At 46.6% G+C, this 12,531-nt stretch overlaps 1 long non-coding RNA gene across 1 annotated transcript; it reads left to right on the top strand.

Annotated features, from left to right (window-relative positions):
• Positions 1-634: 634 nt before the first annotated feature.
• Positions 635-6,639, top strand: LOC119922480. The gene is made up of 2 exons (XR_005448646.1): positions 635-1,042; positions 4,366-6,639. It is a non-coding gene; the product is annotated as an uncharacterized LOC119922480 (long non-coding RNA).
• The last annotated feature ends 5,892 nt before the right edge of the window (positions 6,640-12,531 follow it).

The following is a 12,531-nucleotide window of genomic DNA, read 5'->3' as shown; positions in this document are numbered from 1 at the left end:
TAAATAGAATAGCAAATATGTACAAGTAAAATAAATAGAGTAATAAATATGTACAAACACATATACAGGTGCTGTGGGGAGGGGAAGGAGGTAGGGCGGGGATGGGGAGGGGGGGAGGAAGAGGGAGCTCAGTCTGGGAAGGCCTCCAGGAGGAGGTGAGCACTCAGTAGGGCTTTGAAGGGAGGAAGAGAGCTAGCTTGGCAGATGTGCGGAGGGAGGGCATTCCAGGCCAGGGGGAGGACGTGGGCCAGGGGTTGACGGTGGAACAGGCGAGAACGAGGCATAGTGAGGAAGTTAGCGGCAGAGGAGCAGAGGATGCAGGCTGGACTATGGAAGGAAAGTAGGGAGTTGAGGTAGGAGGGGGCGAGGTGATGGAGAGCCTTGAAGCCGAGAGTGAGGAGATTTTGCCTGATGCATAGGTTGATTGGTAGCCACTGGAGAATTTTTAGGAGGGGAGAAACATGCCCAGAGCGTTTCTGCACAAAGATGATCCTGGCAGCGGCATGAAGTATATATTGAAGTGGGGAGAGACAGGAGGCTGGGAGATCAGAGAGGAGGTGATGCAGTAATCTAGTCGGGATAGGATGAGAGATTGAACCAGCAGGGTAGCGGTTTGGATGCTGATGGGTAAATTTAGAAACTCTTGCACATTAAGTATAGGCCTCGATTTGGCAACGGCTAGACCCACCTGTCCGCTGGACGACCTCGACCGGGCTTGGCAAACAACCAATTGCCAAACAAAGGAGAAGAAAAACAACTTATCTCTGTACTCTGGAAACGGGCCATTTCTTGCAGTACAGAAACATCTTGAATAAACACATCTTCCCAGTGTCACCTGGCCAGTCGCCCGGGAACTTGCGCAATTGGCAAAATGCCTTCTTAGTTTGCAAAGGATTTATTAAGGCTCGTACGTTGGAGCTAACTCGGAATCTCACCCATGGAGAGAATGCTCTGCCTGGGACCTTCCCATTCGGGACCCTGAAAGCTGAAATCCGGGATTCCCCAGCATGAAACTTCAGGAGTTGGTGTTTCCCCCGAATTGGTGATGTAACCCCCTTTTTTGAGTGTGTGTTTGTTCGTTTCCTTCTTTCGTATTCCCTTCCTTCTATTAAAATTGTAACGATACACTTATATTGCTATGTGTCTGCACTTCTTTCTCTGAAAAAAAGGGGCTTGGATTATAGTCGCTAGTCTGAACCTTATTCGTTGGTTAACTGAATAAATATTTCGTTAACCGAACATTTTGGCATAGTCGGCCAGGAGCCGTGATACATCATGCCTTTTTTTCAAGAAAGTAACGCAAATGCCACCAGAGGAGGATATCCCAGGATGGGAGAGTATACCATACCGTTCCCTCGCTAAGGCCTGTGCTAAAGGAACAGGCTCGTGTGAAGATTGGAAGGGATGAGTAAGAAATGCTGAACCTTTGCAGTTAACTGAGTGTTTGAAACGTATTCCTGTAGAAAAGGGAAAAGAGATGACAGGAGTCTGTAGAAGAGGGTGGGCTTTGTTAACTGCTTATGGAAAATGCATGAATTAAAAACTAAGGCTGTTGAAGATAAGTTGTCCTTGGAAAAAGAACTGACGGAGTTACAGAGTAGAATGTCAATGTTGCAGTGTCAAAATTTTATATTAGGTGATCAAGTGCGAAACTCTCAGACGGTGGTGGAGAAAGCTGCAGTTAGAGTGGCGCAGTTTAAATACAGGAAAAGGAAGGGCCCGGTATCAGCGCCACAGAGGAATATTTTAGTCAAAACGGCACCGCCCGCGTTCAAAAATTTAATTATGACTTTACTGTTGAGTGAGTCTGGGAAGCCTCTTTCAGAAGTATCAGATAAAATGTCTCAGGAGATATGGGAGAATGGGATCGCCAGGAGAAACCAGCCGAAGGGGTGTGGTACAATCGTGACCATGGGCGGAATGACACTTGAGGAAATAACCGTATGTCTAGAAAGGACTTGTTCACTGCCCTGTTAAAGGCAGGGGTAAGGAAGGAAACCATTGACAGTATTCCTACGTCCGAGTTGTATCAGATGTATAAGAAACAGAATCTGTCTGAGAGGAAGGAATCCAGAAAGATACAGGTAGAAAATGAACCAGATGCAGAAAAGGAGCCAGAACCTTGGGATTCCCCACTGGTGTCCCTGCCGGCTCCCAATGCCACACTATACCCCTCCCTTGAACCTTTCAAAGGGGAATAGGGGAATGGTCAAGCCCCGGTACGGGTTCAGGAGGTACGTAGGCGGGACTACAGGCCTCATAACGAATTAATAGTTTATTGGAAGAATAGATCTACTACTAAGACCAAAGCGTTAAGTGATACCGGGGCAGAGGCCTCTCTGGTATATGGGAACCCTTCTAAATTTAGAGGAACACCCATTACCATTACTGGATTGGGAGGAAAGGAAATTGAAGCTAAACAAGTAACTTTGCTTATGAAAATAGGACAATTGCCAAAAGGAGAATATTCGGTTGTTGTAGTTCCTATTCCTGAATACATAATAGGAATAGATATATTGAGAGGAATGACCTTATATCTCCCGGATGGAAAATATCAATTTGCAGTAAAAATGGTAGTTATCAAAACTGCACTAGTGGGAAAATTACGGATGCCACCAATTTCCTTGCCCCGACCCAAACAAGTGGTTACTATGAAACAGTACCATATCCCAGGAGGACAAGAGGAAATTAGTATACTATCAAGGAATATGTGGATGCCGGAGTTCTGATCCCTACTACCACTGAATGGAATAACCCAATTTGGCCTGTCCGGAAGGCGGACGGCTCTTGGAGGATGACAGTAGATTATAGACAATTTAACAAGGTCACCCCCCTATTATATGCCGCTGTTCCTGACACAGTTACTCTAATAGAAAAAATTCAGGCTTTTACGGGGCATTGGTATGCGGTAATCGATCTTGCTAATGCTTTCTTCTCCATTCCCATTGTTCAGGAAGACTGGAGACAATTTGCGTTCACATTGCAGGGAAGGCAATACGCCTTCACTAGGTTACCCCAAGGGTATTTACATAGCCCTACAATATGCCATAGAATTGTGGCAGAACATTTAGATGAGATATATTTTCAAGATTTGCAAATAATACATTATATAGATGATATAATGATACAGGGAAAAAGTGAAGAGCTGGTAGCGGAAGGGTTACGCAGTCCCATTGATCACTTAAAAAATAAAGGGTGGGAAGTAAACCCTAGTAAGATACAAGGTCCCTCTACTTCGGTAAAGTTTTTAGGGATCTTCTGGAATCAAGGACATCGAGAAATACTACCGAAATCCCGACAGAAAGTTGTAGACTTCCCCATCCCGAGGACGAAAAAAGAGGTGCAAAAATGTATTGGACTTTTCAGATATTGGAGACAGCATATCCCGCATTTGGGGCAAATATTGAAGCCTCTGTACAGGATAACGTGTAACAAATATGAATTTCATTGGGGATCGGAAGAAGCTAAGGCTTTTGAAGAGGCTAAGGCGGCTATACAAACGGCTTTAGATTTATGGCCGATGAAGGAAGGTCCAGTGGAACTTCAAGTATCAATTCAAGGGGAATATGCTGCGTGGAGTTTATGGAAGACACAAGATGGAAGAAACGTACCTTTGGGATTCTGGTCTAGAAAGTTCCACCCTGCAGGGGAAAATTATACCCCCTTTGAAAAGCAATTGTTGGCCTCTTATTGGGCACTAGTTGACACTGAACATTTAACCCTTAATCATGAAATATGGATGAGACCCCAGATCCCCATTATGGGATGGATATTGGGGACCCCGGCCTCAAATAAGATAGGACACGCCCAAGAATCCAGTATCATTAAATAGAAATGGTATTTGCAGAATGGGATGAAAGCTGGGAAGTCAGGAATATCCTCTCTACATGAAAAATTATTTGATACCCCCACCGATGAGGACAATTCAGACATCCCCTTGTCTTCGGTGGGCTCCCCCGGGGAACCGTCTATTAAATGGAATTCTGGTTTTGACTCACTAACCCCCGAACAAAAGAAGCATGCTTGATTCACTGATGGGTCTGCCAGGTATATTGGACAGACTCGGCATTGGAAAGCGGTGGCATATAACCAAATTACCAAAGTGGTCTTGGAAAGTGTAGGAAAAGGGGGAAGCAGTCAGTGGGCTGAACTAGCCACGGTTTCCCAGGCCCTAAGATAAGACAGAGGGGGGGCAGTGCCACCTATTTACGGACTCTTGGGCAGTAGCAAATGGACTAACTACATGGATGCCCATATGGGAGAATAAAGGATGGGAAATCTGCGGTAAAGAAATATGGGGAAAAGAAATGTGGATCAGCATTTGGGAGACATAAAAGAATACTAACATCTCAGTTTTTCATGTAGATGCCCATGCTGCTGTGAACACCCTGGAACGTGAGTATAATGCTTATGCGGATGGTCTTGCCCGGATAGCTACCATCCCTCAAGAGTCAGTACTGCCACGGGACGACGAAAAAAGTTTTGCAAAACGGGTACACCTCAAGGCAGGACATTTAGGTCCACAAGCCACTCAAAGTCCTCCGTCGAACGATGGAAAGTGAACTGGGTCATCCCTTTTGGAATCAGCTTGATGGGAGTCGGTCTGGCCTGGACTCCAGGAACACAATTAGCCCTTGGTACCGAAATGATCCGACTGGGATGGGTCAATGCCAAGGCAACCAGAACTCAAGACAACTTTACGTGTATTACAAATCAACCTTGTTATATACTGAATATTACTTTCAGTACGAACGTTACATATTGAAGGGGATACTCCCGATTGTATGGCCGACATTTTGTGAAAGGACTAAAGTACAACATGACTGTGCAAACTGAGGACTCCATAAATGTTACATGCTGTATGTATAACGACTCTATAATACTACCTTCTCCTTCTCTCCGAAACGATATCTTGGCTTTAAAAGAGGAATGTAGCATGAGTAACGGTAACAGCACCATTACCCGATACCAGGGCTCTAACTTTACTATTAGTGTGGATCGTGACGCCACACTGTTTTGTTTTAACACCACCACCATAACTAAGAGGACTTGGTGGGCAGACTACGTTAGGTTATTGACCGATATTACCCCCATTTCACAAGAATTAATTATCGTTCGAGTACCTGGAAGTTGTCAGAATGTGACGTTTAACACCCAGGAAAACTTGCTAAATTTTAACATAACTTTTCCCTCCTGGAAACCTTGTAACAGGCGGAGGAGATCATGGTTTGATACTCTCCTTGGTGGGGGGGGCAGGAACAGGTTTGGGTATAGTAAATTCAGTAGACCTTGAGACCCTGGCCAACAGACTGCGCAGTGCTGGCCACGATGTCTCTTAGGCTCTCACAATAAATGCTCAATGGTTACCCACAACGATCTGCCCCACCAACGTACCTTAAACTTCCAAGGACAATTTCTACAGTTGTTTAATGCTTCAACGTTAGCTTCTCTCAACATAGACACTAATTTTTCTAAGCTATTTAATTGGACAAAGTGTTCATTGGAGAATATCTATAGCTTGATACAAAAAGAACGGATTCAAAGAATGTTATCGGCTGGAACCCCGGACATTTGGAGACAAATTCTTTCTCGTTACATTCCTCGAGATAACTGGATATCCAATAGAATTGTGACGCAATGCACTGAGGACATCTGTACGGGGACAATTACTCACTTTAAGGTTAGCTCTGCTATGATCATGTGTAATTATCATGTCATTCCTTTTGTCCTGTCTTCGTATTTCGTTTTGCCCCAGTTGAATGGTGAATATATAGACCAATGTAACAATACTCATATATTGCGGGAATGTACCTCTTGCCTCTAAGGGATGGTATATGGAATGGCCACACGACAGATGGAACCCTGTTTGTTAAACCATTCCTCTAATTTATGTACCTTAACTCTCTATCCACAAACTAACTTCTCTATGTTATATGAGGTATCCCCTCAGCATATATGCATTACCTCTAGTAATAGTACTGATTTGGAATCTGTCGGGAAGGCTTCCCCTTTCTCCGGTTGCCTACGAAATATTAGTTTTCTTCACTGGCAGGGTGATGATTTTTACATTGCCCCTGTACAGGTGAATGATATAAACCTCACTTGGATCCCGAAACCCCTCCCGTTACCCAATACCTATGTATCTATCGAACCCCTAGTGGCCATCCTGAATGCGTCAAAGTTACTAAGCCAATTGCTTATTAAAAATCAAAGAGCTCTTAATGAACATCGCATACAAACTCATATAGTTGCTGGAAAACTGATAGACGCATCTCATGTAATAGGAACAGATACAGATCGTCATTGGTACGATTTCTTCTTTAAATCAGTGACTGCGCAAAAATATTTTAATGCTCTGGTTACCCCTTGGCTAATATTTGCCTGCATTTTCATGATTTTATGTTTATGCAATTGTTATATGTTTTGTAGGATAAAAATGTTGTATACTAACTTTACTCCCAAGTTATTAACGGCCTATACTGCTAATGTGCCTGATTTTGAGGTCGAATGATGGGTAAATTTAGAAACTCTTGCACATTAAGTATAGGCCTCGATTTGGCAACGGCTAGACCCACCTGTCCGCTGGGCGACCTCGACCGGGCTTGGCAAACAACCAATTGCAAAACAAAGGAGAAGAAAAACAACTTATCTCTGTACTCTGGAAACGGGCCATTTCTTGCAGTACAGAAACATCTTGAATAAACACATCATCCCAGTGTCACCTGGCCAGTCGCCCGGGAACTTGCACAACTGGCAAAATGCCTTCTTTGTTTGTAAAGGGTTTATTAAGGCTCGTAAGTTGGAGCTAACTCGGAATCTCACCCATGGAAAGGACGCTCTGCCTGGTACCTTCCCATTCGGGACCCTGAAAACTGAAATCCGAGATTCCCCAGCGTGAAACTTCAGGAATTGGTGTTTCCCCCGAATTGGTGATGTAACCCCTTTTTTGTGTGTGTTTGTTCATTTCCTTCTATCGTATTCCCTTCCTTCTATTAAAATTGTAATGATACACTTATATTGTTATGTGTTTTTACTTCTTTCTCTGAAAAAAGGGGCTTGGATTATAGTCGCGGGTCTGAACCTTATTCGTTGGTTAACTGAATAAATATTTCGTTAACCTAATAGATGCAGAGGAAGGGGCGGATCTTGCCGATGGTGCGGGGGTGAGACCGCCAGGTTTTGGTGACAGATTGGATGTGAGGGGTGAACGAGAGAGCAGAGTCGAAGATGACACCAGGTTTGCGGGTTTGTGAGACGGGAAGGATGGTAGTGCCCTCTACAGTGTTGGGAAAGTCAGGGAGAGGGAAGGGTTTGGGAGGGAAGATAAGTAGTTCATTCTTGGACATTTTGAGTTTTAGATGGTGGGCAGACATCCAGATGGAGATGTCTTGAAGGCAGGAGGAGACACGAGCCTGAAGAGAGGGAGAGAGAGCCGGGGCAGCGATGTAGATTTCGGTGTTATCAGCGTAGAGATGATAGTTGAAGTCATGGGAGCGAATGAGTTCACTAAGACAGTGAGTGTAGATAGAGAACAGATGGGGACCTAGAACTGACCCTTGAGGGACCCCTACAGTAAGGGGTTTCTAACAGGGAGCCCCATGTGTAGAGCGTTTGCTGCTCTTGTGGGCAGGGAATGTGTACTGTGTGTTGCTGTATTGTATTTTCCCAAGCACTTAGTACAGTGCTTTGAGCACAGTAAGTAATCAATAAATATGATTGATTGAAGGAATGAATGAACGAGTGAATGAATGAATGCTGCGGGGCATCCCCCGACCACCATGGTGCTTTTCCCCCAACTTCTGTCCCCTCCCTGGCTCCAAACCGTGGTCTGGGGTGAGCTCTGTCGGGTGGGAAAGGGATTCAAGCTGTGTTGTTGCCCCTGCCATCCTGCTGACTCCGCCCCTCTGCCTTCCCCCGTCTCCTCTCGCTTACAGCACCTGCCGAAGGCCTGACCTGCCACCGGGCCACCGTGGCTCTGCAGTGTTTCCACAGGGTTCGGTGGGGGGGGGTGGCTGTCCCCATGCCCTATTGTAGCACCTCCCACCCCTTTCCAGTCCTGGAGTCCAGAATCGCCACCCCTTTCCTCCCCCACCTCCCACCACACATCCACACCCCAAAACCCAGATGCCTTGGTGTGTCCCCCAGCCTCAGTCCATGGCAGCTCCTAAAGTTGCCGCTGCCAGGCACCTCCAACCCCTGCCATATCATAGTTTGGGACTGATCCTAGAACCCTGTGTTTCCCCAATGCCTTGGTAATTTGGGGGGTGCCCCCTGCTCCCTGTCCCCACAGGCCACATAGCTCTAAGATGGCAGACCGGGCCACAAGGTTGGAGGTCAATGGAATCACTGGAGGACAGATTGAGAGGGAGGAACAGGGACCTTTGAAGAACAAGGGTATTGTTATGTCACGCTCTCCCAATCGCTTAGTATAGTGCTCTGCACATACTACGTGCTCAATAAATATAATTGAATGAATGAATGAGGGATGCCAACTTCTGATCAACTTTTAATGAGAAGCCATGGAACCCGACAGACAGCGTGGGGCACTGATGAGTGTTCTCTCCTGTGCGAGGGAGCATCTTCTGCAGGGTCAAAGGGAGCTACCTCTGTCAGCCAGGGTCGGGCTTATGTAAATGAGAGGGAATTTAACACAACCCCATACGTGTAAGCAGCCCATTGCTCAGGTGCTCAGTATGTGGACGTGGACCGCTCAGTGCCTGGACCAGGGTTTGTGTGCTGAGCCCTCCCGGGAGGGAATGGGATTAAAGGTGCCTGACTTGGAATGAATTGGGGTCTCTGTGTTCTCTATGCTACACATCACCGGGCGTGGTAGCATTAATAGTATCCATTAAGTACTTACTGGATACAGAACACTGTTAAGCACTGGGAAATACACTGTTGGGCATTAAACATGGTCTCTCTTTCTCATGGAGCTAACAATCTAAAGGTCTAAGTGAGGAGAAGTGCCTGAAGTTAGACACATCAGGAATAATGAAATAAGAAAACACAATGCAGAAAAATACGCAAAATAAAATCAAAATCAGATGTTTCAGATGTTTCACCCCCACCAGCTCTTCCGTATATTCAACTCCCTTCTCAGGCCCCCGGTTCCTCCCCCTCCTCCTTCCCTCACCCCCAACGATCTGGCCTCCTACTTCACTGACAAAATTAAATCCATCAGGTCCGACCTCCCCAAAGTCACTTCCCCCACTTCTCCAACCCCCCGGATCTCAACACTCTCTGCTACTCTCCCATCCTTCCCAGCAGTATCCTGAGAGGAGCTCTCATCCCTGCTGTCAAGTGCTACTCCGGCCACCTGTGCTTCTGACCCCATTCCCTCTCATCTCATGAAATCTCTCGCTCTATCCCTTCTCCCCTCCTTAACTTCCATCTTCAACCGCTCACTCTCCACTGGTTCCTTCCCCTCTGCCTTCAAACATGCCCCTGTCTCTCCCATCCTAAAAAATCCCTCTCTTGACCCCACCTCACCTTCTAGTTATCACCCCGTATCCCTCCTACCATTCCTTTCCAAACTACTTGAACGAGTTGTCTACACGCGCTGCCTCGAATTCCTCAACAACAGCACTCTCCTCGACCCCCTCCAGTCTGGATTCCGTCCCCTACATTCCACGGAAACTGCCCTCTCAAAGGTCACCAATGATCTCCTGCTTGCCAAATCCAACGGCTCATACTCTGTCCTAATCCTCCTCGACCTCTCAGCTGCCTTCGACACTGTGGACCACCCCCTTCTCCTCAACATGCTATCTGCCCTTGGCTTCACAGACTCCGTCCTCTCCTGGTTCTCCTCTTATCTCTCCGTTCGTGCATTCTCAGTCTCTTTTGCAGGCTCCTCTTCCCCCTCCCATCCCCTTACTGTGGGGGTTCTCAAGGTTCAGTGCTTGGTCCCCTTCTGTTCTCGATCTACACGCACTCCCTCGGTGACCTCATTCGCTCCCACGGCTTCAACTATCATCTCTACGCTGATTGACACCCAGATCTACATCTCTGCCCCTGCTCTCTCCCCCTCTCTCCAGGCTCGCATCTCCTGTGCCTTCAGGACATCTCCATCTGGATGTCTGCCCGACACCTGAAACTCAACATGTCCAAGACTGAACTCCTTGTCTTCTCTCCCAAACCCTGCCCTCTCCTTGACTTTCCCATCTCTGTTGACGGCACTCCCATCCTTCCAGTTTCACAAGCCCGCAACCTTGGTGTCATCCTCGACTCCGCTCTCTCGTTCACCCCTCACATCCAAGCTGTCACCAAAACCTGCCGGTCTCAGCTTCGCAACATTGCCAAGATCCGCCCTTTCCTCTCCATCCACACCGCTACCCTTCTCATTCAAGCTCTCATCCTATCACGTCTGGACTACTGCATTAGCCTTCTCTCTGATTTCCCATCCTCGTGTCTCTCCCCACTTCAATCCATACTTCATGCTGCTGCCCGGATTGTCTTTGTCCAGAAACGCTCTGGGCATGTTACTCCCTTCCTCAAAAATCTCCAGTGGCTACCAATCAATCTGCACATCAGGCAGAAACTCCTCACCCTCGGCTTCAAGGCTCTCCATCACCTCGCCCCCTCCTACCCCACCTCCCTTCTCTCCTTCTACAGCCCAGCCCGCACCCTCTGCTCCTCTGCCGCTAATCTCCTCACCGTACCTCGTTCTCGCCTGTCCCGCCATCGACCCCCGGCCCACGTCATCCCCCGGGCCTGAAATGCCCTCCCTCTTCCCATTCGCCAAGCTAGCTCTCTTCCTCCCTTCAAGGCCCTACTGAGAGCTCACCTCCTCCAGGAGGCCTTCCCAGACTGAGCCCCTTCCTTCCTCTCCCCCTCGTCCCCCTCTCCATCCCCCATCTTACCTCCTTCCCTTCCCCACATCACCTGTATATATGTATATATGTTTGTACATATTTATTACTCTATTTATTTATTTATTTATTTTACTTGTACATATCTATTCTATTTATTTTATTTTGTTAGTATGTTTGGTTTTGTTCTCTGTCTCCCCCTTTTAGACTGTGAGCCCACTGTTGGGTAGGGACTGTCTCTATATGTTGCCAACTTGTACTTCCCAAGCGCTTAGTATAGTGCTCTGCACACAGTAAGCGCTCAATAAATACGACTGATTGATTGATTGATTGAGGAAGTCACGACTTCTATGGGCCTCAGTTCTGTAAAAATGGGGATCGAGACTGTGAGCCCCATGTGGGACGGGGACTGTGTCCAACCAGATTAACTTGTGCCTACCCCAGTGCTTAGAACAGTTCTTGATACAAAGTAAGTGCTTAACAAATATCATTATTATTATTATAATTATTATTGTTATTATTATTATTTGCTATAATAGTTGAAGAACAGAAGAGTAATTGAGTAGGTTTTAGCTGTAGGATAGAAGGGGACCCCTTCTAGACTGTGAGCCCGCTGCTGGGTAGGGACCGTCTCTATATGTTGCCAACTTGTACTTCCCAATTGCTTAGTACAGTGCTCTGCACACAGTAAGTGCTCAATAAATACGATTGAGTGAATGAATGACTGAATGACCCAGAACTGAGCCTTGAGGGACTCCAACAGTTAGTGGGTGGGAGTCAGAGGAGGAACCTGTGATAGAGATTAAGAATGGGAAGCAAGAGAGATAGGAGGAAGACTGGGGAAGATGGTATTATTGAAGCCAATTTTAGATAATATTTCCAGGGGAAAAGGGTAGTCCACAGTGTCAGAGGCGCCTGAGAGGTCAAGGAGGAGTAGGATGGAGTAGAGGCCATTGGATTTGGCAAATAAGAGGTAATTTTCAAACCGTAACTTCTCATCTTCCACACAAACTCTACCCTTCCTCCCTTCTTGGAAAGAGCACGGGCTTTGAAGTCAGATGTAGTGGCTTCAAATCCCGGCTCCGCCACTTGTCAGCTGTGTGACTTTGGGAAAGTCACTTAACTTCTCTGGGCCTCAGTTCCCTCATCTGTAAAATGGGGATGAAGACTGTGAGCCCCACGTGGGACAACCTGATTACCTTGTATCTACCCCAGCGTTTAGAACAGTGCTTGGCACATAGTAAGCACTTAAATACCAGCATTATTATTATTATTATCTTGAGAAGCAGCGTGGCTCAGTGGAAAGAGCAGGGGCTTTGGAGTCAGAGGTCATAGGTTCAAATCCCAGCCCTGCCAGTTGTCAACTGTGTGACTTTGGGCAAGTCACTTCACTTTTCTGTGCCTCAGTTACCTCATCTGTAAAATGGGGATTAATAATAATGATGGCATTTATTAAATGCTTACTATGTGCAAAACACTGTTCTAAGCACTGGGGAGGTTATAAGGTGACCAGGTTGTCCCGCAGTGGGCTCACAGTCTTAATCCCCATTTTACAGATGAGGTAACTGAGGCACATAGAAGTTAAGTGGCTTACCCAAGGTCACAGAGCTGACAAGTGATGGAGCCAGGATTCGAACCCATGACCTCTGACTCCCAATCCCATGCTCTTTCCACTGAGCCATGCTGCTTCTCTGATTAAGAGAGTGAGCTCCACGTGGGACAA

This window comes from Tachyglossus aculeatus, unplaced genomic scaffold (assembly GCF_015852505.1).
Source record: "Tachyglossus aculeatus isolate mTacAcu1 unplaced genomic scaffold, mTacAcu1.pri scaffold_102_arrow_ctg1, whole genome shotgun sequence".
NCBI classification, from domain to species: Eukaryota; Metazoa; Chordata; class Mammalia; order Monotremata; family Tachyglossidae; genus Tachyglossus; species Tachyglossus aculeatus.
This window is presented reverse-complemented; position numbering and strand designations above follow the sequence as displayed.